The sequence below is a fragment of the Alligator mississippiensis genome, chromosome 5 (assembly GCF_030867095.1).
Source record: "Alligator mississippiensis isolate rAllMis1 chromosome 5, rAllMis1, whole genome shotgun sequence".
NCBI classification, from domain to species: domain Eukaryota; kingdom Metazoa; phylum Chordata; order Crocodylia; family Alligatoridae; genus Alligator; species Alligator mississippiensis.
Window position 1 is genome coordinate 84,798,700 of NC_081828.1, and position 27,900 is coordinate 84,826,599.

The 27,900-nt window shown below is 44.1% G+C and overlaps 1 long non-coding RNA gene across 1 annotated transcript in view; it reads left to right on the top strand.

Annotated features, from left to right (window-relative positions):
• LOC106740490 (uncharacterized) overlaps positions 1-12,202 on the top strand; it is a 74,801-nt gene extending 62,599 nt beyond the window's left edge. Inside the window, exon 4 of the long non-coding RNA XR_009462486.1 lies at positions 1,189-12,202. This is a non-coding gene — a long non-coding RNA (uncharacterized LOC106740490). The remainder of the gene's footprint in view (positions 1-1,188) is intronic.
• The last annotated feature ends 15,698 nt before the right edge of the window (positions 12,203-27,900 follow it).

The window sequence follows — 27,900 nt, forward strand, 5'->3', positions numbered from 1 at the left end:
GCACAGCACATGGTTTAACTTGCAACACGTGCAGTTTGGTACCACAAAGAGGTCTGCAGCACCACAAACTGCACATGCCTGCATGTCTGGATCTGGCCTGTTTGTCCTTTTTAACTCTGGCTTTTATCCCAATCCAGTATCTGTAATTGCATCCCAGGTCTGGATGCTCACTTTCCAGTATTAATAGTTCCTCATATGGTCTGTCTCTAATTACCCCCATGTTCAATGGCTTGCAGTCTTATCCATATCCAGCTCCTCACACAATCAGTGTCCTCCCTCCCTTACTTCCAGTTCTTTGTCCCAGTTTCTTATCCCAGCCAATCCCAATTCTTTCATGCACCCTGGCTTCTCATGAGATCCCTTTCCTTCACTCCTGTTCCCTCCTTAAGATACATCAACATTACAATCAAAGTGCAACTGCAGTTCATGTAGACATACCCTATCTAGCCTTAAACCAGTTAGGTCCAGTAGTGCTAATTGTGTACCTGCAGCAGCATGGATCTCAATATGGAGTTGAAAAACCTGCCTCAGAAGCTTGTTAAATAATTAGCTGGTTAGCCCATGTTGAACTCCATGCTGCAATACCTATGTTGCCATCAGTACTAGAGATAGCTAGCTTCCGGCTAGCCAGAGGATGTCACACTCATGGATGGCGTATAGACATTTTTTTTCTCATCTTTATCTCCAGTCAGTCTCATTTTCTCACTATCCTCTGTGTGAGAGATTAACCACCCCCACAAAATAAAATCACAGTTTCTCGTTTGTTATGAACTGGGTCATTTCCTTTATTTCTCACCCGCCATGACTTTTTGATGGAAAAAAGTATGGAAATAAACACAGTCCTGAAAAACAAGGTGGGTATCATGTCTGTGGTTCAAAAGGATAACTGTTCTTCACAGGGCTCCACCATCCCCATCCCTTGTCCTTACCACACCTGATGTTCCAGCTTCTTAATTATTATGTCTCTCTTAGAGAATCAACACTCTAGGCATACTTGGTTCCCTCTTTCATTTGGAATGCTCTCACTCTAGGTTGCTTGCCCCATTCTTCTCCTCACGGATCCCAAGCAGACAGCAGTCCTGTACAATCTTGTATTTATCTAAATGTAAGGGGTCACCTCCTCCCCTCCTCCTCCTCCTCCCCCCCCCCCCCCAGCTCATCTTCTCGCTCAGTTTCAGCTCTTTCTAGGTTTCCAAGAAGATGCCCGACGTCCCCCAGTACTGGACTCACCAACCTGGCCGTCTCTGCTGTCGCCTTTCTCTGGCTTCTCGGGTAAGTCTGTCTTGGCTTCTCAGGTAAGTCTCATGCCCCCGCTGCTATCTGTTTGTGTTATCATCCAGATCCTGCTTTCTCACATCTGGGTGTCTCTGTCCCATTCTTTGCTCACTGCCTCCCTCCTCCCTCCCTGGGCTCATTGACAATGTTTCTTGTCACTCCCTCGGAGCTCTGTGATGGATCAGGCTTGTTGTCCCATCACACTCTGTACCTCTCCAGGTCCAGCTATTGATCTATCTGCATTCAATTAAGGAAGCTTCTTTCTCCTTACTAATCTGGCTATCAGCAATGCAGGCAGTGAAGCAAAGGAGAGATCGTCTTAGTTCACTTGGGAAGACACCAGATAACCCATACAACCTAAGAACTGCAATTGGAGGAAAAGTCCAGTTCAGCCCTCTGTGGACTTTGGAACATATTCGGTGCAGTTGAAACCTTCAGGGAGTTGTACTGTAAAACTCTAGCAAATCTCTACTGAGCATATAGAACCGAACTCTTCAAAGACTTTTTCGTAGTCAAATCCAGGTAGGTATTTATTGAGATAATGGAAGATGCATCATTTCTAAGCATGCCAAATTTCAAGTCCCTGCTCCAGCAGAGCTTCTTAAATAAGAAAGCCATGTAGATGAAATGAGACATGTGTGCATGACACTTTAAAGCAGGTTAAGTGCTTTTGCACTGCTTTAATGGTGTCGGTGTTTGCACGCCTCAGCGGCGTATTGCGCATTGATTCCAGCCGCTGCAGGAAATTCGGCAGCACAATGCACCTTAAATGACTCGAGGATTTTTAGTTAAGGAGTTTTACTTTGCTGCCCCTACAGCTGTGGAGTGAAGCACCAAGCTCCATGCAGCTCTGTGGCTCTGCAGGAAACCCTGCAGGCAGCCTGGCATGCAGGCAGCCTGCAGCCTGGCAGCAGCCCAGGAAAGCAGGCTCTGCCCAAGAAAAGCAGGGAGCCTGATCTTTTTTTTTCCCTGCTGGAGCCTGCCTGCCTGTCTGAGCTGCACAGGGGCCTGGTGCTTCCCTTTGTGGTTGCAGTCCCCCCTGGGACCACCTGAACCAGGTGCCTGCAGGTGGGTGCTGCCTGGTGAGGGGGCTGCCACTGCCATGGAGGGAAGCACCAGGCCCTGCAGCCCAGGGACTGCTCTGCCTGCCAGCAGCTTGCCCTCCCCTCCCTGCCAGAGAGGCAGGGAAGCCACTGGGGTGTGTGCACGACACGGTTTAATTAGCCCTAAACTGAAGCAGTGTTTTTTAAAACCCACTACTTCAATTTAGGGCCCCTGTTTTGTCTATACCAGCCCAAAGTTTCCATTTAAAAAAAAAAAAAAAAGAGCAAAGAAAATATTTTTCCATTGCCTGTTTGTTGGGAATTATTTTGATTTATGCTGGCCATTAAAAAAAAAAAAAAATCAGTCTGAGGCAGACAAATGGCATGGAAAATTTCCAATTGAATGTTTGATAAACATAGAGGGAACTGAAAATTAGCATCTTATGGAAAGTTTTGGATAACCATAATAGGATCTTGTATTACTAGCCTTGCCTATAATGTCAGCAGTATTGGGAAGCAATTCCTGACTTTTATGCCTTTTGGATGATGACTAGTTTAATTATACCTTTTTAATAAATCACTCTCAGGTAACTGACACAAATGACCAGGACAATGACATTTATTGAGCATATCTGAGCTGCAGATAGTGAAACATGGTTGACGGTTACATAGGTAATAGAAGAGAAAATGTGCATATGCATGGATTGTGTTTAAACTGCATTTGAGAGAGTACTTTTTGGACTCAGCACTCCAGCATATTTTATTTGCTCTGACCTTTGCTGAGGTTTCAGATGATTTGACTAACCACCTTCTGCTAACAGTGTCATTAGGCATTTTGGAGAGGTTTCCATTTGAATAACAAGATGTGAAAGGTATGTGGAATGTCTTAAATTCTGCAAACACTTTCATGGAATATTAACACCATGACCTTTTTCATTCACAGGTGATAACTAAAGAAATTTCACTATAGATTCTACAGTACAACTTCAGTTTGATTTGATTCTTTTTTTTGTTCTAAAAAAAGAACCTAAAAACATAGCTCAGTCTTTAAGGTTAAGGTAGTCCTCTCCATGGTTTTATAAATTGTTGGATTTGGGAGTGGAGGGGGAGGTTACTGGAATGTGAATACTAGCTCTGCACAACTTTAGGAGAGAACCAGAAGTAGAAATATTTGGCTTTCTATACACAACCCCTTCCATTTCCAGTCTTAGTGTGAACCAAATAACCCATGTGAAACACCAGAGAGCATAGTTATTCTCCTTTTACTTTCCACAACTTCCCTTCAAATAAAAATGAAAAGAATAATTTATTGTAATGATAAAATGTAAGATTCTGCCCTCAGGTACAAGCATGAAACCCACAAGTCAATGAGCTCTTGTGACAGTGAGGGCAGCTTTTTGGCTCCAGGGTATATCATCACAGTAGGCAAGGCAGTGACTTCCACTTACCCATATTGAGGATTCTGAGACTCAGGTTTTTGTTTGATCTACTGTAAAGGAAGGATCTAGTTAGGAAATGTGGGTCCAGCTTTGGATTTCGGAGAAGTATCAGAGTTCTGGTTCAGGAGTCTCTATCTCTCTCTCTCTCGTACCCTGAATATCCTTCAGTTTGGAATCATCATCACTCATAAGTTGAATATTAACTTTGGTTGCAATACCATCCAGAAGCCTCTGCTGGGCCTTAGCTCCTACAACTTCCACGGTAAGCCATTGGGGCTGACTAAGGTACATTGACATGCGAAACTCCACCTAGGGCAGTAGTTGCCAACCAGCAGATCACGAGTGACTGGTCGATCATGAAGCCTCTGACAGTTAATCTTCGTCTCAGTCCCCTATCTCGGGGGTTTTTCTAGCTAAAGTTGGGCGTACAACAGGGATGGGCAAAATGGCCGATCCGACTAGCAGCTGGACTCCATTTCCCAGCAGCCCCTGCCTTCATGGCTTGGGCTGGTCTCCATGGAGACCCCAACCACACCTGCACAGGAAAGCTCAGGCTGGGGTTGCTGTAGAGACTAGCCTGAGCTGCTCTGGCTGTGCAGGGGGCTGCCCTGGAGCTGCTGGGAACTTGGGATGGGGGGAGCTTGCTCCGGAGCCAGGGCAGAGCTGCGAGCTGTAGCTTGCATTCTCCAGGCAGGGTGTTCAGGCAGGAGATTGCAGCTCTGCTCCAGCTCCTTGCAGTGGTGACAGCCTGGTCTGGAGCAAGCAGATAGTGTGATACTTGTGACTGCACATCAAGGCTCGGTAAATAGGGACAACATATAACTATGTATATTAAGCACTTGATCTCAGTTTTATATAGCAAATATATAAACTGTTATTTCTATATTTTTATTTGAGGTAGATCCTGTGTTGAACTTTAATTTAAAAAGTGATTTTTGTGCTTAAAAAGGTTGGAGACCACTGACCTAGGGGATGGTCATCCCCTGCCCCCCACCCTGTTGTCAGTGTTACACAAGGGCAGAATGGGTTCCCAAGTGTCCAGGCAGCAGTGCAGTTGGAAATGAAAAGCCTGGGGAACCAAAGCAGCATGGGCATTTATAGACGTGCTCTGGGACGCAGCGGGAGGGGTGCTTTAATTAGCACAACTCCAAGAGCCACGCTAGCACCCAGAGCATCAAGTGTATCGGCATCCCCACACTGAAACATGGCAGTGAAGTGCTTTGAACTAAAGCTCATCAAACGAGCTTTAAAATGCCCTGCCACCACTTTTCAGTGTGGGGATGCTGATACACATGATGCTGGAGTCTGCTGGAGCATGGTACTTACTATGCTCCAGCAGACTCGATTAATTGAGTCTGCTCCAATGCACTGTTATTACAACACATCGGAACAGCCTCCCTGTACATGTATAAGAATCCCACGTGCCCAAGAAGTGAGCCTGGGGTCCAGTGAACAGGAGCAAAAGCAGGGAGAGATGCTCAGTGGGAGGAGAGGTGGTGTGACAGAAGGTGGAATCTGTTTCCAGTCCTGTCAAGCCCTGGCAATATGAATCAGGATGGTTTACACGCTTCTTAGTTTTAAATATTTACAAAAGTGGTCTTTACAACAGCAAGCTATGCTTAACTATAAGCAGAGCAGCTTCCCTGTTTTAATGAGGTAGGGAGACTATAAGGAAGGGTTGTGAGGATTACTGGGTATCTGGATTAAAGTATTTCTCTGGATTTGAGATGTTTAAGATGACTTTAAATTTCACTCTGACATTCAGGCTTTGAATAAAGGAGGAAAGTTCTATATTGCTGTATTCTGTTTTAAGCTTTTTCAGACAGCCTGGAGAGGAATGTCAACTCAGAAAGCAAACACAACAGCCCTGGGAGCAGGGCAAAAACTCAGTTTTCTCACAGAATAAATAGTAAAGGGCTCACGGCTTTTCCATCTCCTTGGGGTATAGGGTTATATTTCCTGCTAGCATAAATTGGTATAATGTCAGCAGGTCCTAATTCCAAGTTTGCTTTTCTTTCTTCTCTATAGCAATTTAGCAGCAATAGCAGCTCAGCAGGCTAACAGTCTCACAGGGCAAACTGCAAGAATTTTAACTGGCCTGTTCAATCCTCCACTCTCAGGAGCAGGTCCCCCATGGGCTGTGCAACAAACAAGTGGGAAAATACTTTTTTTTGAACAAAGAGTTTAAAATATACTAGGTCCCTGCCTCGGTTCACAAAAGATGCCCCGTCCATGCTCAGGACATGTGTATGGTCTTATAAAACTGCTGGTTAACAATAGATGAGACCAAACTGCAGGATTTTGAGGCTTTGATCCTGTTTGTTCTTGTGCAGAACTTCAGGTTGCGCTATGGTGCAGACAAAGCTTGAATGTGTGCTTAGTAGGACTGAGTGAAACATAAGATAAACTGCAATACATGCAGAACCCGTGCATTCCAGTTAATATTGTACCAACCCTGAAGCCCCAGAAACTGGCACAAGAAACAAAGGGGAGTTCCCACTTCTCTATCGAAAATCATAGGGGTAGGGTCACAAGCCAACCAACCAAAGGGAGAGAACAGCTAAAAGATAATGACCATCAACACTGTGGTAATATATACTTAGCACCTTAATTCCCAACCCCCCCCCCCCCCCCCAGCTCCTCTGGAGGTGTCCTCAAACAAGCCTTTAGAACCTAGAGTGCTCAAACAGCTGTGTGCCGCTGCTCCCAAGTCTGAGCCCACAGTCCTGGCTGACTGAGCCGGTGAGATCTACATCTCCACTGTGCACCCCTCTGTGTGGGGATGACCAGGCTCCACATGCATGCTACTTTCCCTTCTCCTTACTCCAGCCTCAAGCTGTGTCTTCCATTTCCCCTTGCCCCCAGCCCCTGGAGTTCCTGGGAGCTGAAGTCCAAATTGGGAGTCCGTGGAGTTGTGCTGACTGCTCCCTGATTCCACCTGCTGTTACATGTTACATTTACATTAGAATACCTCCACCATTAGCTGTCAAGACCTTTATGGCACTTTCCATATGCTCGGGGGGGTGGGGAGGACAGTACTTTAATTAGTAATTAATTGCTCCAAGAGCCACTCTAATTAAAGTGCCTAAGCATCCCTGCACTTCAAATGTGGGGCTGAGGGGCTTGAACTGAAGCTCGTTCAACAAGCTTCAGTTCAAATGTCTCCACTGCTGTTTTGAAGCATGGGGATGCTGACACATGAGAAATGGGAGGTTGCTTGAGTGTGGTAATTACCATGCTCCAGCAGACTGTAATAGTGTATCAGAGCAGCCTCCACACTTTTGTACAGGTACACTTTAGTTTGTATCCACCAGACCAGGGACAGCGGAGAGCACTGAACTTTACTAATGGTGCTTTGCTATGCGTAATGCAGTGGGAAAGCAAGCTGAGTTCTCCCAGTCTGTCTGCTGGGAGGGGGCTTGGGGCCCACAAAACCCTGAAGCAGGACAAAGGAGCCTTCAACAAAATCAAATGTAAAATGGGCCCTGCAAACTAATCATCGTGCTCCTGTGGCAAAGGAAATCAGACAGTGGCAGTGCAGCATATTAGGGCTGTGCGAAGTTTCGCTGGCTGTTTCATTTCAACTCATTTCAAGCTTGAAACAGTGAAATCAAAACAAAGCAAAAGGCTTTGAAACAGCTTTGAAATGAAACAAGGGCAGTCAAAATGTTTTGAAATGTTTCGAGTTTTGAAGCTAGGCTTGCTTGCAGCTAAAGAGAAACTAAGGAGAGGGAGGAGGAAGAGTGGGGAAGGACTGCTCTCATTGACTATGTAGCTGGCCAGTGACTGTGATCCTTCCCTGAGGTCACTTCCAATCTCAGTGCTCTGGGGAAGGGATGGAAAAACAGGATAAAAAGGATTGTTTGAGCTGAGCTTTCTCTGTGCCTTCACACTTACAAGTGGCACAAGTTTTGCTTTGAACAGTTTGAGGTGCAGTTTCCCAGAAACCCCTACACCCATCTCCTTGAAACTTGACAGGTTTCATGGCCTCAGCAGGGGCTACCATCCCTGCAGTTTTCACCTTGCTGCACCTTAACACACACACAGTCACCCATCATGAGTTTTGTTTGTCAGCAGCCTGAGGTGCAGTTTCCCAGAAACCCTTGCACCTATTTCCTTGAATGCTGGAAAGCTTTATGGCCTCAGAAGGGGCTACCATCTCTGCAAGTTTCAAGTTTCAGCAGCCATGCTAAGAACTCTCAGAGAAGCTGGACCTTCTGAAACTTACTCTCTCTCTTGAAACTCATGGTCAATGAACTGCTTGCCTCCAGAGGAAATCTCCACTGGCCTCTGGATGATACTTGGGAGTAAGCTATTTGAGATCTAACTAGATATATAGCTTGCAGTAGCACAGATGTGTAAGCAAAGGCTACCATGACACTGTTTGCTCTAACGGATTTCTCTCATATAGCTCTACCCTATTCCAAACCTACTCCTTGTAACCAATAAAGCTCTCCTTTGTACCTAGCATGGGAGACTTATTGGGAGAGGGTCTAGATAATGCCTTGGGGTCCCCTTGGTTCAGCTAACTAAGGGAGACCACTATTTGCGCTTCAGACTGAGGGAATAACCCAAGTTCTTGCAGTGAGTCAAGTACCCTCAAGGGCTACTAGGCCTATGTTTCCCAGAGGGCACAGGTCCAAGATCAGTCCAGGCTCTTGGTGGTGGCGGCGTTACCCCCAGGCTTGCAGGTGTGCTCCAGGAAGGGGGTTGGCTGGACATAAAGTGCCCCCAGGGAGGCACTCGGAGCCTGGAAGGTGGTCAGGTGCAGTGAGATGGGTGGCTCGATGCAGGAGCACCCCCTACCGGCCCGCCACACAGCATATACTGACTGCCATCTATATGGTCCACCAGAGGGAACAAACCGTCAGAAAGATTGCAGTAATATTGATGGATCTACTCTTAAAAGGTTGGAGGAGTCAACTTAATGAAGTCCTCCAAGAAGAAGAAGGACAAGGGAACAGAGGGGGGAATAGGCCTTTTGAAAGGTTCATAGAGAAAACAAAGGGAGAAGTAGCACAAAGTGTTGGGCAAGAAAGGGAAAGAAATCAACCTGGAGGTTGGGAGGGAGATGTGATTTAGCTGTGCAATAGACCAGGGAGAACTGAGCTGGAAGGACTTTATGATGGAGAAGGCAAGCCATGAGCTACATGGAAGGCTTCTGGATCACCCAACAGAAACTGGCACTATCCAAATAAAATAGTGAGGATAATGTGGTTTTTCATTCTTGCCTAGAACTGTGTGTTTCTCATGCTGTTAGTTAAAGAGCAGTGGTAGTTTTAGGACCCTTGTGCAAAGCCTGGCTGTGCTCACTTACCCTGAGTCTCTGAAGAGTTTCAACTGTGACTCACAGATAGAGAATTACGAAATTTAGCTGTCCTTTAATTGGGTATCTTATCTCAAAGAGAGTTTGCATTCTCACTCCTTTGGCCGACTCAGTTTCCCAATCAAAAGAGGGAAGAAAAATCCCATCCATTTTCCCATCACTTTTTAACCTCGCCAGAGTACCTTTTTGAAAAAAATGCAAGGATGGGAAATAAAAAGAAAGTTTGTTCATTTTAGGGGAAATGCGGCATTGTTTTGTCATAGACAAGCCAACATTTCAAACAAATTGAAAACTGTCTGTTCTGTTCCTCCCTGCCCCCTCCCCCCCCCCCAAAAAAAGAAGTGAAAAACAAAAAACTTCAACCAAGTCTAGGAATACGCAGTAGTAATAGGAAACATACTGTAAACAAAGACATAAGGTCTTTATTAAACAAGGATGCTGGTCTTTAAATGCAGAGGCTAAAGCGTGAGAGTAAGAGTGTCTAAGGAGGTGCAGCCTTATGGGAAGCTTCTTCAGGGCAAGGCCCATAACTAGAAAGTCCCTTCTTAAATGTACTTTTGGTACTCTTGCTATTCCTACCTAGTAGCAAGAGTACATCTTGGGAGTAATGAGTGTTCTGTTCTCATTAATGCAGTACTGGTCTCTTTTTTTTTTTTTTACTCCCCTCCCCGCAACCTTTTTTTAAAACTTTTCAATTAAACACAACACAATACATCTGTGCTGTGCATGGTCAGTCCAGAGTCAGCAGTGCAGAGTAAACAGGTTTTAGAATCCAGCTTACACACAGTAGTTAAGAGGGTTCTTTATATATAAATATGATATTTAGTATTGGAAATAACCTTTGCCCATAGCAGTGCTAGGACAGGGTGACATCTTTTTTTTTTTATTGTTTTACTGAGTTACGACATGTTGTCAAATAACAATGGAGGGACTAAGACAGAAAGACAAGGCTAACATCTGAGAAAATTTGTTTTACACCAAAGTATCAAGAATATTTATATATGTATAACATAGACATAAATAATGTTTTTTATTAAAATATAAAATCATATATGTATAATGTGTATGCTCTATATATATATACTGGGTGAGAAAAGGAAAGGAGAGATGGAAATTGTATCATTCTGAAAACAGTATAGAGAAAGGAATGTGTTTTAAGAGAAAAATTAAGCCTATATTTTGAAGGCATTTAGACATGCAACTTCCATTGGTTGTCAGCGGGAAATGCGGTACTAGAACTTTTCTGGATTTGTCCCTTTGTTGATGGAACTACTAGGAATCCCAGGATTAAGTATTTGCTAAGCCTTCACAGTGTCAGGATGCTAACTGTAATTTTTGAAATGCAACTAGGCTAAGGGGAAGATTGGATATGGCAGTAAGTCCTTCCTTGTCTATGTGACAAGGTATTTAGGAGAATTCAGAGATTCATTGGAATTTGACAGCCACACTGTGGGCACTTCTGCTCTGGTCTCAAACGTGCAACCTCTGGGCTGTTAATTGTGTGCTTTAGTAGGTACACCACCCCATGGTAGTGGGGGAAGAGGAGAATGAACGCGACAATCATAATTCTTTTCTCAGTGAAATCAATCTATGTTTCATGTTTAGTAAATGTCCCTCTGTTTAAATTGAATGGATTTCCTGGAATGTTTTACATATAAATAAAGTTTGGCTGGCATTTCCATGTACCAGTAAGCAAAATGTTTCAGAGACAGAAGCTGTTGGGAATTTTTGGATAGATTGGGGATATTTTGCTGTAAAATACTAAGCCCTAGAAATTGAAGCTTTTTGTGGGAACATGTTGATTTCAGCAAAGCTTCCGGAACTGAGGAAACTTCCAAACATAAAGAAACTTTTATCAATACTAAAGCTTCATGGGGGAAAAAAACCCCTAGAAGAGATATTTGAAAGGAAAAGATATTCTCAGTAAGCAATGGAGTATGAATCTGAGAATTCAGTTGCAATCTTTGCTCTGCCATGTCTTCATGATCTTGGGTAAGTCTTCAAAAAATTCCCCCCCTAAATATGAATTCTTTTTGATTTTTGGGTGACCAGTTATGGGCACTGAGACATGAACTGCTCAAGCCTTTCAGATGGAGCCCAGAATTTCTCATGGTGCATAATTAGGAATAGGGAGAGACAAAAAAATAATGGTCACAATTTTTGAAAATGTAGGCCTAACCCCCCCCCCCCCCCCCCAACACACACCTCTACCTGAAAGGACTTACAAAAGACAATGAAGATACAGTAGGAGACGCACCTAAAGCCCTCCAGACAAGGGTGATAAGAATGAAGCACTCCCCTGGTCTAATTTACATCGCAGATGGAACCAGATGGCAACTCATTTACATGGGAGATGGGACAGAAAAGCACCTTCATTAGCGTTCAGGATGGAGAACAGAGATTCCAAGGTAAAGACCACACTGAACTTTGGGACCAGAGAAGCAAAGGGGCACTGCATGATGGGGGATCTCTTCTCCAAATGCTAATCAACCCACAGCTGCACACACCCAGCTCAGCATTTATCAGACCAATTCTAGTAATGACTCCTTTATTGGTATCCAAAACACTGAATCTGCCTGTCTGTATTGTGAGCTCCCTCAGAGTAATGCCACCCATAGCCAGGAGTGATCAGTTCCTATTATCCAGCATATGAGCCATTATTTACCCATAAACAAACCTAGTGTTCTCCCTTGAGCCATTGTTAGTTCTCTACAAAAACACCTACCCAAGCTCAAGTTTCTGTCCCGGTGCTTGGATCCAAAAGCTGCACCAGTTCCACTCCTTTTCTGCCTGGAATCCCTCCACTGACTGTGCTGAGGACTCTGCCTGTCTGCAAGCTCCAACAAACACCTGGGAACCCTGACTGGTTCAAGCTTTGCTGAGTGGTGAGACCCCAACTCTTTCTCTGTCTCTATGACTCCAGGAACCTGACTTGCTTTCTTACTCCAGGCACAGCTTTCTAAACCTGAATTTTTCTGATCAAACTTGAGTTAAACTTCCCCAAATACCTAATTGAAACGATGTAATATTGTAACTTTTATTTGTCTCTCTTGTATGGCTATTACTACTGGTATCATTGTAAGTTTATATACCTGGCAATAAATAACTTTTATGGTCAAGATGGTTGCTATGCTCTCTTTCTCTGAACCTCACTTATTATTCCTTCCCCTTGAGCTCCCCATTTGCTCTGCAACAACGCTTCTTTTACCTAAGCCAAAGATCCCTGTAATGCCCAAAACTATGGTGGGGTCTGCTCAGCAAGGGAGTTACTACTAGGACCATTGGGACAAGAGATTGGGACATACTGAGTTTTAAGGCACATGAGGGTATCAGCTGAAAGTGCTGATCAGGCCCAGCCTGCTCGGACGTATTTTGTTAGCGTGTGTGTCTAACTGCATTTATTATTGTCCTGCTGAAATAAGGGATGAACTGAGTGCAAGGCACATGAGGGTGTCAGCCTGTCAATGCTGAATAACCCAGTCTGGCTCACGCATACCCTGTTAATCTGTGTGTGTATGCGTGTATATGTGTTTGACTGATTCAGTGGTTGGAGGAACCCAGCCCCATTGAAATTGAGTCCTGCAAGATAGCTCCATTGGGGGTGAAGACTTGCAGAAGGGAGAGAGACAACTCCATATAGAAACACAAGTAACACAAGCAGCACACTGAAAGAATTGCAGAGACCTCAGAAACGTACTCCTAATAAATGAGCACACCCCAAAGTGATGGGCAAATCTAGTGACACAGGGCCAGTTTGTACGTGGCAGTCTGTGCTTTTGTCTGTGGTTAATGTTTCAGGGCCTATTCCTGTTAAAATCAAAGGAAAAGCTGCCTAAGTCCTAGCAAGAGTGATGGTATTTGTTTTGGTATGCCTAGAATTGTGTATATATTTGCTGTCACTACTAATGATTCCCAACCTTTAAATAGAAAAGAAACAAACAAGCAAAGGCAAACTAGCTGTTTCAGTTTCACTCTCCTTAAATTCTCTTTGGCCTTGGTGAGACCTCACCTGGAATCCTATGTCCACCCTTGGGCACCACATTTCAAGAAAGACATGGGCATGTAGGAAAGAGTGCAGAAGAGAGCTACAAAATCATTAGAGTTCTAAAGAACATGACTTACAAGGAAAGGTTGAAATAATTAGGATTATTTATTCTAAAGAAGAGAAGGCTGAAGGAAGGATTTGATAACAGCCGTCAAAAATAGTTGTTATAAAGAGGAGGATTTTACCTTTCTCTGGGAGAGGGTTAGTAGTAATAACTGTAAATTGCAACAAGATTGAATATTCAGGAAGAACTTTCTAACTCTGAGGGTGGTTAAGTCCTTGAGTGGTGACCTAGAGGGGATGTGAACATCATTAGAAGTTCTGAAGTGTATGCTAAGCAAGCACTTGACTAGGATGGTTTAAACAGGGATGGTTCTGCTTGGAGCAGGTTCCTTTCAGCCCTATTTTTCTATAGTGCTATGATCCTCCTTTTTTCTTCTAGGGTTGAACTTTCCCCATCCCTGCCTCCCAAGTGGAAAAGGTCAATTTTAGTAAGACCTGTTGGTTTCTTTGTCTCAGAATTCAACATCCTACATTCCAACAGTGGCTGTCTTTTTTTCCTCCAGTGCTGACCAGAGAAATAGTTTTAAAACACTCAGATAAAATGTGCATTTTGTTCTGATGACACCAATGCTCTTGGCTAGAAATTAGTTCTGCTGGCAGGGGATAGCTGCTGGGAAAGTACTTCTGGTCCACTTTCAGGTCTGCCGGGGAGCACACTGGGGAGTCCCCCATACCCCCTCATCTTGGCGATTGGCCATGGGGGAACCCCGGGTGACCCCCCAGACCCAGGAGGCACCACTTGCTGAGCCAGAGGGATGCAGGGGGTGGGGAGTGCACTCTCCAGGAGACTCAGAAGTGGACTGGTCGGCTGTCAAGCGCGCTGGGGAGCCCCCCGCACTCCTGTGGGACATTCCGTCTGCCCCAGCATTGATCGCAGCACTGATGAGCTGCTTGCTACCTAGAGGTATGTAGAAAAAAACATTTAAAGCTGTCTCTATGTCTGAATCTCCAAATCTTTCTGAAGCTCTCCAAATCAATTTCGAGGGTTCCGATTCGATTTGGATTCGGTGATTTGGCAACCAAATCGGGCCGAATCTCCACTGAATTGAATCAGTGACTGAAGCTTTGCACAGCCTTACTGAATACACAACGGCAAGGTTGCTGGAGTGTTCCAATTAGAGTGTGTCAGAGCAGGCATCCCGGACATGTACAATAACAATAATGGCAAAATGTATAGCCTGCTCGTAATGTGCAAATAAACTGTCTGTAATAAAAATATTTAACAGCATATTTCATACATATTTTTCCAGTATTTTTATTTTTATTCATTACAAAACAAATTTGTTTTAATGAAATGGCATTGGTACAATCTATCTACCAATTTATGTATGTGATAGTAGCAAAGAAATTGAAAATAAATCTATTGGAAAAATTTGAGGGAAGTAGAGAGTCTGGAAGCAAAGGAGTTGGAATTATTTCAGATGACCTCTAAGAAAGGGCTAACTACTCAGTCAGTTTTTCCTCACCCTACTTATTTTATTAGGCATAATTTGAGTTAAAAGCAGATCCTAGCCAAAACTGAGGTTCACTGAGTTTTTTATAGGTCAGTAGTTGAGCCCAAAAAGAAAAAAAAAAAGTTCCAATATAAGACTTCTTAGTGCTAGGTCTAGCTATTTTGCCCTCTTGGCTAAAGTTTAAATTTGCAGATCTTCCTCTTCATTTGCATAGTTAATCACTGAGCAATTGCAAGCTACATGAAGGGTGGTCATTTATCAAGGACACAATCCTCAAAGCACAAAAGAAGTCCATTCCTATGTGAAGGAAAGGTAGCAGAAGGGCTAGTAAGCCCTCTTGGCTTAACAGGGATATCATGGCCCTCTTGAAAAAGAAGAAAGAGGTTTACAAACAATGGAAGTTTGGGACAGTCCTCAAGGAGGCCTATACAACAATGGCCTGCACCTGTAAAGAGAAGATCAGAAAGGCTAAGGCAACAACTGAATTTAAACTACCAATGGAAATCAAGGACAATAAGAAGTTCTTCTTTAGGTATGTAGGGAACAGGAGGAAAACAAGTGGAAGTGTGGGGCCATTGCTTAACAACTCAGGACACTTGGTTACTAACAGTCAGGAGAAAACTGGATGCAGGAGAGACTTTGTGGGAGAGAAGTCTAACTTAACTGGCAAGGAGACTGAGGTGTTAGATCATCAGAAGTAGTTACTGACTGATTAGCAGGATCCTGATTTTTCTGTTTAAAAATCCAAAATTCTCTCATTAAAACACTCAAAATCTGCATTTTTCTGCAGTTAAAATGAAACACCATATATATATATGTGTGTGTGTGTGTGCATGTGTGTATGTATATATGTGTATATGTATGTATGTGTATGCATATGTACATGTATGTATGTGTGTACGTGTGTTTATACACACACATATACACACAAACATGCATGTATACACACGTACATACACGTGTATATGTGTGTGTGTGTGTATGTATATATGTGTACAAATATACACTAGGGCTTTTCGAAATTTGCTGACAGTTTTGATTCAATGCTGTTTCGACCCATTTCGAGGTTGAAATAGCAAAATCAAAATGGAGCAGATAGAGTCAAAACAGCCTTGAAACAAAATGAGGCAAGTCAAAAAGTTTCACCGTTTCGACGCTGTTTCGACATTTTGCCCATAGGCTATAATGGGGAAGGTTGAAACAACCTATAACTTTATCATTTCTGGCCTGATTTGAATGAAACTTGCAAGAATTGTAGCCCCTTCTGAGGGCATGAAGCCTGCCAAGTTTCAAGAAGATCGGTGTAGGGGTTTGGGAGAAACTGTACCTCAAGCTGTGAACAAGCAAAACTCATGACATGGGTGACACCGTGTGTTAAGGCGCAGCAGCAGGGTGAAAGCTGCAGGCCTGCTAGCCCCTGCTGTGGCCACGAAGCCTGCCAGCTGTCAAGGAGACAGGGGCAGGGGCTTCTGGGTTCTGGGGCCCTGCACCTCTAGCTGCTGACAGGCAAAACTCGTGTCATGGGTGCTTGTGCAACTGTGTCTGTCTTGGGGCACAGGGGAGAGGGAGAAACTACTGGAGGTCTGGCCTGCCAGCTGTTAAGGAGATGGGTTCAGGGGGATTCTGTGGCCCTGCACCCATAGATGCTGACAGGCAAAACTCGTGACATGGGTGCTTGTGCAACTGACTGTGTCTGTCTTGGGGCAGAAGCAGTTCCTGGCTTTGTATTGATTCTTTCCTCTCCTTAGTCTGTGGTTTCCTAAGTGTTAATCCTTGCTCATTAACTCATCCTAGCTAGCTACTGTGTATTGAGCTGGTCCCTGAGTGAATCATGATTGATTGTGTAACACAGTAGCCAGCTAGGATAACGAATTAATGAGCAAGGATTATATGTGTATATGTATATATGTATGTGTATATAAATGTGTGTATATCTGTCTATGTATATGTGTGTATATATACGTGTGAGTATATTGATATGTGTGTATATATACGTGTGAGTATATTGATATGTGTGAATGTGTGTGTATATGCTTGTGTATATATGTGAGTGTGTGTGTATATATGTGTGTGTATATACCCACACACACGTATATATCTGTGTGAATATATATGTGTATGTATATATGTGTGTATACACACACCAACACATGCAGATACACACACATATACATACACAAACACATACACATATATATACACACATATACACATGCACATACATATATATATATCCACATATACATGCACACGTACATACACACACACACACCTACACACACACATATACATACGTGTGTATGTGTGTTTGTATATGGGTGTGTGTAGGTGTGTGTGTGTGTTTTTATATGCGTGCGTGTATATGTGTGTGTTTGTAAATGTGTGGCAGAGCACCACTGGGGCACTCACCACTTAGGGAGGTTACAAGCTCTGTGGGGGCTTGTTGGCTGAGCATCAGGGAAAACCCTCCTCAGGAATCATTTTAAGGGGGAAGGTGTGTGTCAGAGCACTCATGGTGCTCTGCTACTTTAAGAACTGGGCCAGGCAGCAGGCAAGTGTAACCCAGTCCTGGTCATCTTAAGACTCAGGCCAGCAGGGCTGGAGTGGACAGTTGCTGCCTGGCACTGAGGAAGGAACATCTCCTGCCAGAGCTGCTGCTCCAGAGACAACACGGAGGTAAGGGCAGGAGCTATGGGGGTGTCTTGGAGGCTTCTGGTTCTGGGTGACTCGAAACTAGACCCTGCCGGGGATGGGTGGTCTGGTGAGGCTCATAGTGGTGTAGGAGTCCTCAAGAAATGCCAGACCAGTTACTGCCTCGGTGAAAGGCGAGGAGAGGTTACTTAATAACCCCAGCCCCCGCTTTAGGGTGGGTAATGCAACATCAGAGAGAGTTAGGTTCAGGCATGCCCATGTAGGGCACCTGACCCTAGTGCGGGCTAGGCCCCACAGAGTGGGTAGTTGGGCCAGGCATGGCTGCGGCCACCTGAGCCCGGTGGGGTGTAAGACCCTGGGGAGAGAAAGAGAGTTGTGGGCCAGGCATGCTGACAAAGGGCACCTGAGCCTGCAGGGATGTTTGGCCCCTGGCCCCAGAGAAGATGCAGAGTATTGAGTTGAGGCCCTGCAAGTAGGGGGCATGAGTTGAGGCCCTGCAAAACAGGGGGCTTGAGTTGAGGTCCTATTAGCTTGGGGGACCAAATTAGGTGCAGGTAAGCCTTCAGGTGCCTGAGGCTACAGGTGGACCTGGGGCTGATTGGCAGGTGGCAGAGAAGCTGCGAAGAAATAATGGGGTGAGTCAGCAGCCCTGTATGGAGAGCAACTGGGGGGAGTTACCTGGCTGAGGCAGGGGCAGAGTCTGTGCAGTATTTTGCAAACCACTCAGTGCTCACTCAGATCAGGGTAGCGGGAGATGCCCAAAGGGCAGCATGCTTGCTGGCTGAGGATCGAAGGGAATCAAGCCTGAGGACTCTTTGGGATAGCTCAGGGTGAGTGTGGCTCTGGGGAAAGGAGGGGTGGTACACTTGAGGCCCAGCAAGGGCTGTATGAGAGAGACTGTGTGAGAGATGGTGGAGTGCAAGAGGCCTCAGTGAGGGGGAGGCAGTGTGTGTGTGGCCGGTAACAGGGCAGGTCGTGAGAGGCCTAATATTGTAATGAGTTGGGCCTGGCCTCAGGCCAGAGCTTTACACAGTTGTTAGAAAGATCTGTGGGGCATGGGACACATAAGGGAAGGTCGGAGCTTGTACATAAGGCCCTAGACACCAGGGCCCAGAAAGGACATCTCCCCACCTAATTAAGATCATAATTACTTAACAGGAAGGTGTGGCAGGAAAGATAGGCAGGCGGCATGCCCAGGGGTAGTGAGAGACTAGCACTGTGGCTGGTTGGGGAGCTCCCACGTTTGCCACTATGTGTATATGGGGGGGGGGGGGGGGGGAGTGTTTGTGTGTGTGTATGTATGTATTAGGGCTGTGCAAAACAGCACCATTTTGTTTTGAATTCTGTTTTTCCATTTCAAAGGGACAGTGTTTCTTTTCAGTGTTCCGTTTTGCTCTTTCAATGCATGTCAACATTTTGCCCGTAGGCTATAATGAGGAATCATGAAAATGCCTGTAACTTTGTCATTTCTTGCTTGATTCAAATACAAACAGCAGGAAGGGTAGCCCCTGTTGAGGCCATAAAGCCTGTCAAGGTTCAAGGAGATAAGTTCAGGGTTTCTGGGAAACTGCACCTCAAACTGTTCAGAGCAAAACTCATGTTGCTTGTAAGTATGAAGGCACAGGGGGTGAAGACATCAGACATGGTAGACCCTGCTGAGGCCATGAAGTCTGCCAAGTTTCAAGAAGATAGATGCTGGGGGTTCTGGGAAATTGCGCCTCAAGCTGCCGACAAGCAAAACTCGTGGCATGTGTGACTTTGTCTGTGTGTTAAGGTGCACCCTCACTGGTGCTGGGGCCGCTACATGACACAATAGTGTATCGCAATGAGGTCTCCTCTGCCCCTACAGCCTCAGTCTTGTCCATCACTTTACATAACAACAGGTAATAATTTAGTAAGTAGCACTAGCAGCATCTCAGGCAGCCAAACTGTCTCAGAGCCTTTCTTTCCTTTCCTCCAAGAGCTTCTTCTCCAGCAGCTGCCAGAGAACTCTCCCTGCCAGCCCCATCCCTGGTGAAATTTCGCACAGCCCTAATGTGTGTGTATGTATGTGCATATATGTATGTATTTGTGTATATATGTATATCTGTGATATATGTGTGTGTGTATCTGTATGTATATGTGTGTGTGTGTATGTATGTACCTGTAGAAAACAATGTTTTATTGATATGTTTACAATTTTAAAGCAATTTGGAAGCCTACTAATGCCTCAGTCATTATAATAAAATAAATTATAAATACCTATATATTTTGGTGCTTGATTTGTTTTTTATATTATAGAAAATCAGCGGTCCCTCTGCCCCCTTTGCAGCCCAATGCCTGCTTTGGGCACACAAATCTGGGGAGGTATGCCCCCCCCTCCCATGTCCCTCCACCACCTGATGCATTGCCTGTGCTACCCCCCAACACTTTACCTATGCAGCCCTTTTCAGGATTTCTTCTTTAAAGGAGAAAATCTGCATTTTTCCATGGCAAATGGAAAACCTGGATCCCTGCTGATGAGTGATCTAGATAGTCAGCTTTTTAGATCAGATTTCAGCAATTTCACCCTTGTAAGAGTCAGGCTAAGAAGTGGTTCTGAGGACTCTGTTGGTTTGGCTCTGCTCTGTGTAGTTAAAGTGCATTGCATGGTTTGTGGTGAAATTTAGGGGTTTTGATTTTTTTTTTTTTGGCGGCCGGCGGGGGGGTTACAGCTGGCAAATGGCACGTTAACCCATCGAATTATTCAGAGAATACTTGGAGTGAATGTGTTTGACTGAGCAAATTCTAAGATTTCTTTTTGTTTTTCAGTATTTATGGCATGTTATGCCATGGAAAAATCTGGCTAAGTAGGTGTAAATACAGGCAGTCCTTGACTTACTACTGTTCGAGTTATGGCAGTCAGCACTTATGACCTTTGTAAATTATGACACTGTTTCAAGGTTCCAGTGGGGTTTTGACTTTATGACGCTGGATGCAGCTGCCTCCAGCTGGTAAGTTTGTTGTGGTGGGGCATGGGGGTGGTGTTGCAGATCAGTGCCCCTACAGCGAGGGAGGGATTGAGGCTGGGGCTGGGACAGGGACTGCCCAGCGGAAGAGGGGAGTGAGGAAGGGGTGGGGTGGCTCCTGCCACTGTGTAACGCCCATGTGGGAGGGCATGGGGTGGGCATGTGCCTCTGGATCTGCACGGGGTGGGCGGGGCCAGGGCTGCACTGACCTGTATTCCAGGCCAGTGGCAGAAGGTTCTGGGAGCAGGGGCAATGCTCTCCTGCTGGTTGTCCAGGTGGGGCAGGGAGGAGCCACTTCACTGCCTCTGGACAAGAGGCGTGCAGTGGTCAGAGCAGCCCCAGCCTCCCCGCACCTCCCAGCCCCGCCCCACCCTGCCCTGGCTGGACGAGCAGCAGCAGGGCACGGGGGGAATATGCTCTCGGATCTGCGTGGGGCGGGTGGGGCTGGGGCTTGGGCTGTACCGGGCTGCACTCTGGGCAGGCAGCAGGGGTTATGGGGAGGCTATGGCTGCCCACCCACTCCTTGTGCCCCCCTGCCCCAGCTTGGCAGCCTTTGTCCCTGCCCCAATCCTTCCCTTGCTGCAGAGGCATTGATCTGCCCCCCACCCCACGACAACAGACTTACCAGCCGGAGGAAGCTGTGTTGAGCATGGTAAAGGAACCAATCACCCATTTATAACATTGTTCCTTTGGGAAAATTGGTTCTAAGTTTCAATGTTTTGACCTAAGACATGGTTTTCAGCAACCAATTGCATAGTAAGCCTGAGGACTGCCTGTACTCCTTAATTTCACCCACAAAAAAAAAATGATGCTCGGCCAATGTGTCCTAAAGGTATAGATATATACCTATATATATATATAGATATGCATATAGATAGAGATATATAAAGGTCCTTTACTGTATCATGTTGGGGAGCAAGAAAAATAAGGCATTCTTCAAGCATTTTAGCCAAAGACACTGCAATTCAAGGACAAAATGGCACTTCCAGATACAAGTAGCCTAAAGACTTGAGAGAGGGAGAGAATGAATTGGTGGAACTTAAATGTTTTGTAGGTTTTAGAATCCAGGCATTCTTTTTAAATGTAGTGAAGCTGTGCACTTTACACAATAAAACCTGCATTTTTTTGGACATTGAATTAGTGTAAAAAAAAAATCTAAACTTGTATCAGACCTAACATCTGCTGGTGCCCCAGGATACTCAGGCAGCAGTTAATGTTAGAAAGCCAGACATATGACAAAATACTGGCAAATTGTTTTATCTGATTGGCTTGTTTTGCTGAAATTGTGTGTTTAAATGTACTGATAAATAGTGAATATATTATAGCAGAAGGAAGCAAAAATTACTGACAGTCAGTGGATGAGATCTCCTTCATGCCTTTCACTTAGCCTGCCCTGCAGCAAGGTGGTATGCCTGATTGAAATGTAGCATTTTGAATCAGTATGGTTGTCTGTCTTGGCATAAGTGAGGCATCTGTTCCTCCCTAACCAGTGAATGGACAAAAAAGCCACCCCAGGCAGTAAATGTATAACTGTTATACCTTATGTAGCATTTGGTTTCTTTCTCAAGAGCTCAAGTGAAACAAACTTGAGAGCAAAGCCCTTCTAAATGGAAGACTATAACAAGCTAAAAAATGAAACCTGGTATTTATTACAAGATCTTATATAAAAAGCCTCATTTTCCACAGTGCCCTGCCAAGTCCACAGGAGCCTGTTCCCCCTCAGCTATATGGTGCCATAAATAGATGGCATGTAGAGGCTATTAGTAGGGAAAGGCATTTAGGCTGTAGTATCCTCCATAGAGTAGCTGCATTTCTTCTTTTCACATAAGTAAAACATTCAGGTCCATGTGGTAGGAAGCACAGGAACATGGGGTTGGAAGGGGCTTTTCAGGCCATTGGATCCAGTCCCCTGCATTTATAGGTAGCCATTTAGTGAAGAATCCTAAAAAAATAACTACTCCAAATGCTCATGTACCATAACAACCAGTGTGACCAAGGGGACAGAGGAGTCTAGAGAAAAGGCACTCGGGGTCCCTTTTTGCAAAGCTTCAAGCAGTGTGGGAAGCAACTGCACACACTACAAAATAAGAGCAAAGCTCAGCCCACAATTACCATCAGGGATGAAAGGGATGAAGGAAAAGGCTGAGTCATGGCTGTGTAGCCTGAGTGAGGTTGCAATAATGGCTCTTGGAGTGGAATGCATTGCATTGGTAAATGAACCATCAGATTGTTGGCCAAACGGCTAGTTTCGTGCCCCTGGAGGCCTTTCCAATCTACCTCAAGGAGAGAGTCACATGCTCAGGCTGGGTCCATTTCAAGTTTATTGTTTGCGCAAACAGATCGACAAAGGGGCTAAGCTGCCCAAAGCTGAGTCGACCCCGGGTTTTGCCCAAGGGTCCCTTTTATAGCTTACCTAAACAAAGAACTTTAGCATGTCATGCAACTATTGGCAGTTTTACAGTTTCTACTGTTACGTCTGTTTCCACAGGATGTCAAAGTTTCCAGGGTTACGTCTAAGTTTCCACAGGATGTTTAAGTTTTCAGGCTATACTCAACTTATTATGGGTTATATTATAGCACCTGTGTGTTTTTAACAGGGGGAACTGTGGTAAACTTAATGTCCTCTAGTAACCCCTCATCTTCGTGTAACTCTAGGTCACTGAGAAGGTATGGTCGTGAAGTTCTTATGTGCAAAGCAGGCTTCAATCTATGTGCAGAAGCTAATGCAGAAGCTATTTGTAAGTCATCTTGAATACAGAAGCATTTTGCAAAAAGGCATTATGTCTAAATTCTAACGTATTTGTACCACAAGATTATGAACTTTTTAGGGGCAAGGGGTCATTTTTGTTACAAAAGTTTTGTAGAACAACTAACTCACTGGAACCTGATGCTACTGATGTTCTAGTCACTACTACAAATAATGCTGAGATGTAGAGGTGATGTTTTAGTATGCATTGCTATTTCTGTTCCATATCTTATAGCCCTGTCCTCTTCAGCTGTCCTTCAGCAACATGGGAGACTCCTGGGTGACAGCCAGGTGGTGGAAATGCAGCAGTCTCTTGCACTGAAGGGCACCCCTCCACGCTGTACCACCGTAGAGCATAATCTATCTATGAAAGGGCTCTGTCTTGGCATCCTGTCCTATCCTGTTTAGTGGAAATGGGAGATTTTTTTAAGCAAGTGGTAAAATTGCTGAAAAAACTCATTTCAGGTTGCCCCCAAGCTAGTGAATTCAGTTTAATTAATTGTTTGGGAAATACAATTCAGGGCTGTATTCTTTTTTGAAGAGTTGGTGCTGGGGATGGATTTTCAGTACTCATGAAATTTAGAGCCCTTCCACTCCTGCCAAAAGTATGGCCTAATTGCACAGATAAACTCTTTCTAAGAGTGTAAATGCTCACTAGTAGAGACTGAACCCAGGGTATCTTGCCTCTCAGGTGACCATCCTAAGCACCAGATGAGAGACTGAGAGCCATTCTCTTTCTGGCATGGTAATTAAGTAATTTAAAGTGAAGGTATGTTGTGAGGAAAGAGATCTTTGTAGTATGGTGCATAGGATATTCAAGGTTGGAGAACTTGGTTTAAATCCCTGCTTAGAATCAGCAGAGAGTAGGTTTAAGTGTGCACAGGAGCAAGCAATTTCAGTGTTTTCTCCCACAGTTGTAAGACTTGAGATTTCCTGTATTTAAGGCAGGATGAGCTGAACTGGTATGTGATGAAATAATATCACAGGGCATTTTCCTTGAATGACTGGCTGCCTGAGTGGATGAAACACCATCTGAAGGAGAAGACAATTGGACCATTTACAAAGACCAGGGCCCAGGCACACATAGGGAAGGTAGAACTTTTAAAAGAAAGGGCTTTTCCCTGAAATAGTGACTGTCTGGGATGGGTACACACTCAGGAACAGGGATGGCCAACCTGTGCCCCAGGTGCCACAAGTCTTGTGGGCAGTTTCTGTGTGTGGCTCATGGCAGATCAGGGAGGGGGGAGGCAGCACAGTAACAGGTAGGGAAAGAAGCAGAAGGCAGAGCGGTGGACATATCAGGGAGAATAGGGCTGCAAGCAGAAACCAGAGCAGCAGACAGGGCAGGAGAAGGGGATTTGCACTTGGGGAGGGTGTGGGGCTAATTTGGCACACCTGGCAAAAAGGTTGGCCCCCACTGCTCTAGAAGAAAAATGAGATAAGGTTGGCTCCCAAAGAACGGTTAGCTTCTAGAAAGAATAAACTGGGCCTGTTCTTTACCTGTAGCTTGAAAAGCTGACCTAGCAGCCTGCAGTGGCATATAAGGTTAGATAAAACCATAAACATGGAATTTAGTTCAGAAATCATTTTCTCTAATACTCCATTGTTTGTCAAAAAAATACTTGTCATAAAAAGGCTGTTGATCACAGGCTTCTGAAGGGTAGGGAAGAGACAAAAGTGGCATAGTTGAGGAGTTGTACCCAGATCCCAGTTCAGGAGTAGAAAAATTGTAAAATTCTACCCCAACACAATGGAAGAAGTGGCAAATCATATCAGAAACGGGGAGTGACCAGTTTTATAGCAGTGACTTTGAATATAATGGGAGCAGGGGGATTTACTAAGTATTAAGTATTACTGGGCTGTAAAAAGCTAGTGTCTGAGTTTTTTGGGGAATTGTCAAAGCAGGAAGACTTGAAAAGAAAAAAATAAAATAATGAATTTTGTATTTTTTTACCAAATTCTTCTCTCTTTTTTTAAAATTGAATTAGACTCTTCCTAAAGGTCTCCTAATGTCTAAGTATATGCTTAAACTTAAGGGTTATGTGACTTATTTCAATAGGACTACTAAATTGGTTGAGGCCAATCAGGTGTTAATCATGTGCAGGATTGTGTCTTTGGGAAGGAGACAATTTGAGGGATGATCTAACTACTCTGCTCCTTCTCTTAGTACTGCTGGGCAGGGGAGTAGTGCAATATTGGCTGACTGCAGGAAAATCCTCTTTTGGGGCCTTCGAAAGCTAAAAGAAATATATATATATTTAAAAAGTCACTGAAATACAAGAAGGGGAAAATCCATAATTTCTGTTGTTATCATTAATCTTTTTGACTCCTAGTTGTTCTTTCCATCCCTAATATGCATTGATCCTTTCCAGGCTAGAAAGAAATTATATGATGGTAGGCAAACATGGCTACAGCAGTTTATAATGTATTTCTTACTCTCGCTCCGGAAACAAAATATTTCAGCTAACTTATTATAGAATTATACACAAGATACACTAATATTAAACATATTTAAACATAATAGAAAATAATTACAGTATTGCTTTTAGTTTTTTATTATTTTATTAGCTCTGCACAAACTTTTCTGCACAAACCCTCTTCAAATCTAAATGAACCCTTTTTAGATCAGTAAAACATTCACAAGGCAGAGGTTGATATTTTCCAGAAATTGTAATCTTTAGCCTGTCTTGTAACTCGGAATCATCCACTCATTGTATTTGCTCCTACATATAAATTAACTATTTTTAAAACCAGAATTCTTCTATTAAATTTCCTCTCAAAAGGTTAGTAGTACAAAGTGACACACACACACACACACACACACACACTGAAGAAAATAGTGAAATGACTACTTTTTATCATACTTTTGTAAAAAGCTATTTTATAAAAGCAGTAACATTATTAAGAATGTGTAAGTACTTTCTACATTGTCATTAATGATTCAGTTGAATTATTTTCCCTATACAATCTTACGTCTTTCCTTCTGTTAAGATGCACTTTGTGGCAGGTGAAGAATTGGGCACCTTGCCTCCAAACACCCTCTACGATCAGCATTCTTACTGAAATGCTGAACAGCTTCTAAGATGTGATTAGTCCTGCCCTCCATAAGATTGAAATTGGCTTCCTTCCTCCTCATTAGCCTATTAAAGATATCATTAATGTCACCTGCCATTTGTTCACTGGCCATAGATACCTTTTTGGATGCTTCTGCCATTAACTAAAGAATATATTCCTTAGTTATTCTTTGAGTTGTTCTATAATTCTGTTGATGCTGATCATTACCAACTGCTCTTGATGATCTAGGAACTACAGCTGCAGTAGTAGGTGTAGCTGTGGCAAAGAGACAATGAAAGCTCTCATGAGGTGTTCTGCTACTTTTAAACATTTTAAGAAGACTCTATTTTAAAATATTTTAACAGCACACACTCTCCACAAAATTACAAGTGAAACCCCCCTACTACCCAACCATATTATGAACACTGCCCCCAAAATATTCTGACCAGTCTCAACGCATCCTTACCGGGCTGTACCTGGTACCCCTCTGTCAGGAAAAACACCAGCAGGGAGTAGCTTGGATTTGGTTAAGGGGACCAGTCTCCCCAACCCCTGTAGATTAAGGACACGAGCAGCAGTAATATCTTAGCCCAATGTCTAATAGCAATGCTATAACTTACAAGTCACTGTTTGCGAGTCTTGTGGGGTCTCCAGCACAGAACTCTCTTGGGAACCTGAAGACTTCTGTGACAGAATATTGGTGGAGTCAGAGTCATATTTGTCATCATGAACAGAAGAGTCGTTTCTGGTCCCCTGCTGCTGATCACCTGAAGCATCTGCTGACATTCTGTGGTGCTGGGGAGGTGTGGATATGTTTTCAGGCTTCTTAGCCATGAAGTCTGTTGACCCAAACTCAGGCAGGCAAACCTCTGAAACATCTCTTTTAAGGATGGTAGACAGCTTGTCATAGAATGGTATAATTCTCTGTGAGGTCTCCAAATGAGAGTTATTGTCCTTAACATGATGGAAGGCACAATTTAAGGACTTGATCTTACTGCAGTACTGTTCCCAGTCCTGACAGTAGCCATGTTCCATTAATTGTTCCACAATAGCCACGTACACCGGCTTATTTCTTCGCTTTTTGTGTGCACCTTCCTTTCAACCCAAATATTAATCAGTGCCTCAACTTTTTCATAAGCCCAGTTTGGTTCCCAGCCTTGTGAAGAACCCAGCATGTCTTGCAAATTTTGCTTTTTCTTGGTTCCCCTCCATTGCCAACAATAAGTGTGCTAGCAGAGCAGATGAGACAGTGATGTTTGCAGTACAGCCTGCTAGGACCTGTTCCGGTGCATGTCCAAAGACCTAAGACCTGTGAACCTGTTATGAAGAGATGCATAATAACAGTGTGTGATTTGTGCAATCTCAACACATTTGTGGCAATTTTTCACTTTAAGAGTCTAGCCACTGACATTCAGAAACATACTCACAAAACTATTGCACTGGAGATAGGTGAAAATGGTGGCTAATCACTGCAGGTGAGAAAATACCACCATGTTAGAATTGACCTTGATGGAAAAACATTTGCATTAGATATGCAAGCAATACAAGCCCTGTACAAGCAGTTTCCACAGGGTGATCAGCTTTTTTACAATGTGGGAGGAGGTGCAATGTGGGAGGGGGTGGATAATGCCATTTTGTGTGCAGAGAATACAAGAAGTTGAATATTCCATGTGCTTGGGGGTAAACTGTGGAATGGAAACCCCCTGTGCCCGGGGGCTGGGTGGCTGTCAGGGTACAGGCAGGCAGTGAGTGATAGCTTTTGAATGGTTTGCTGGCAATGTTTTCCTGGCAAGCCTTGGCAGGCTGCACCCTTTCT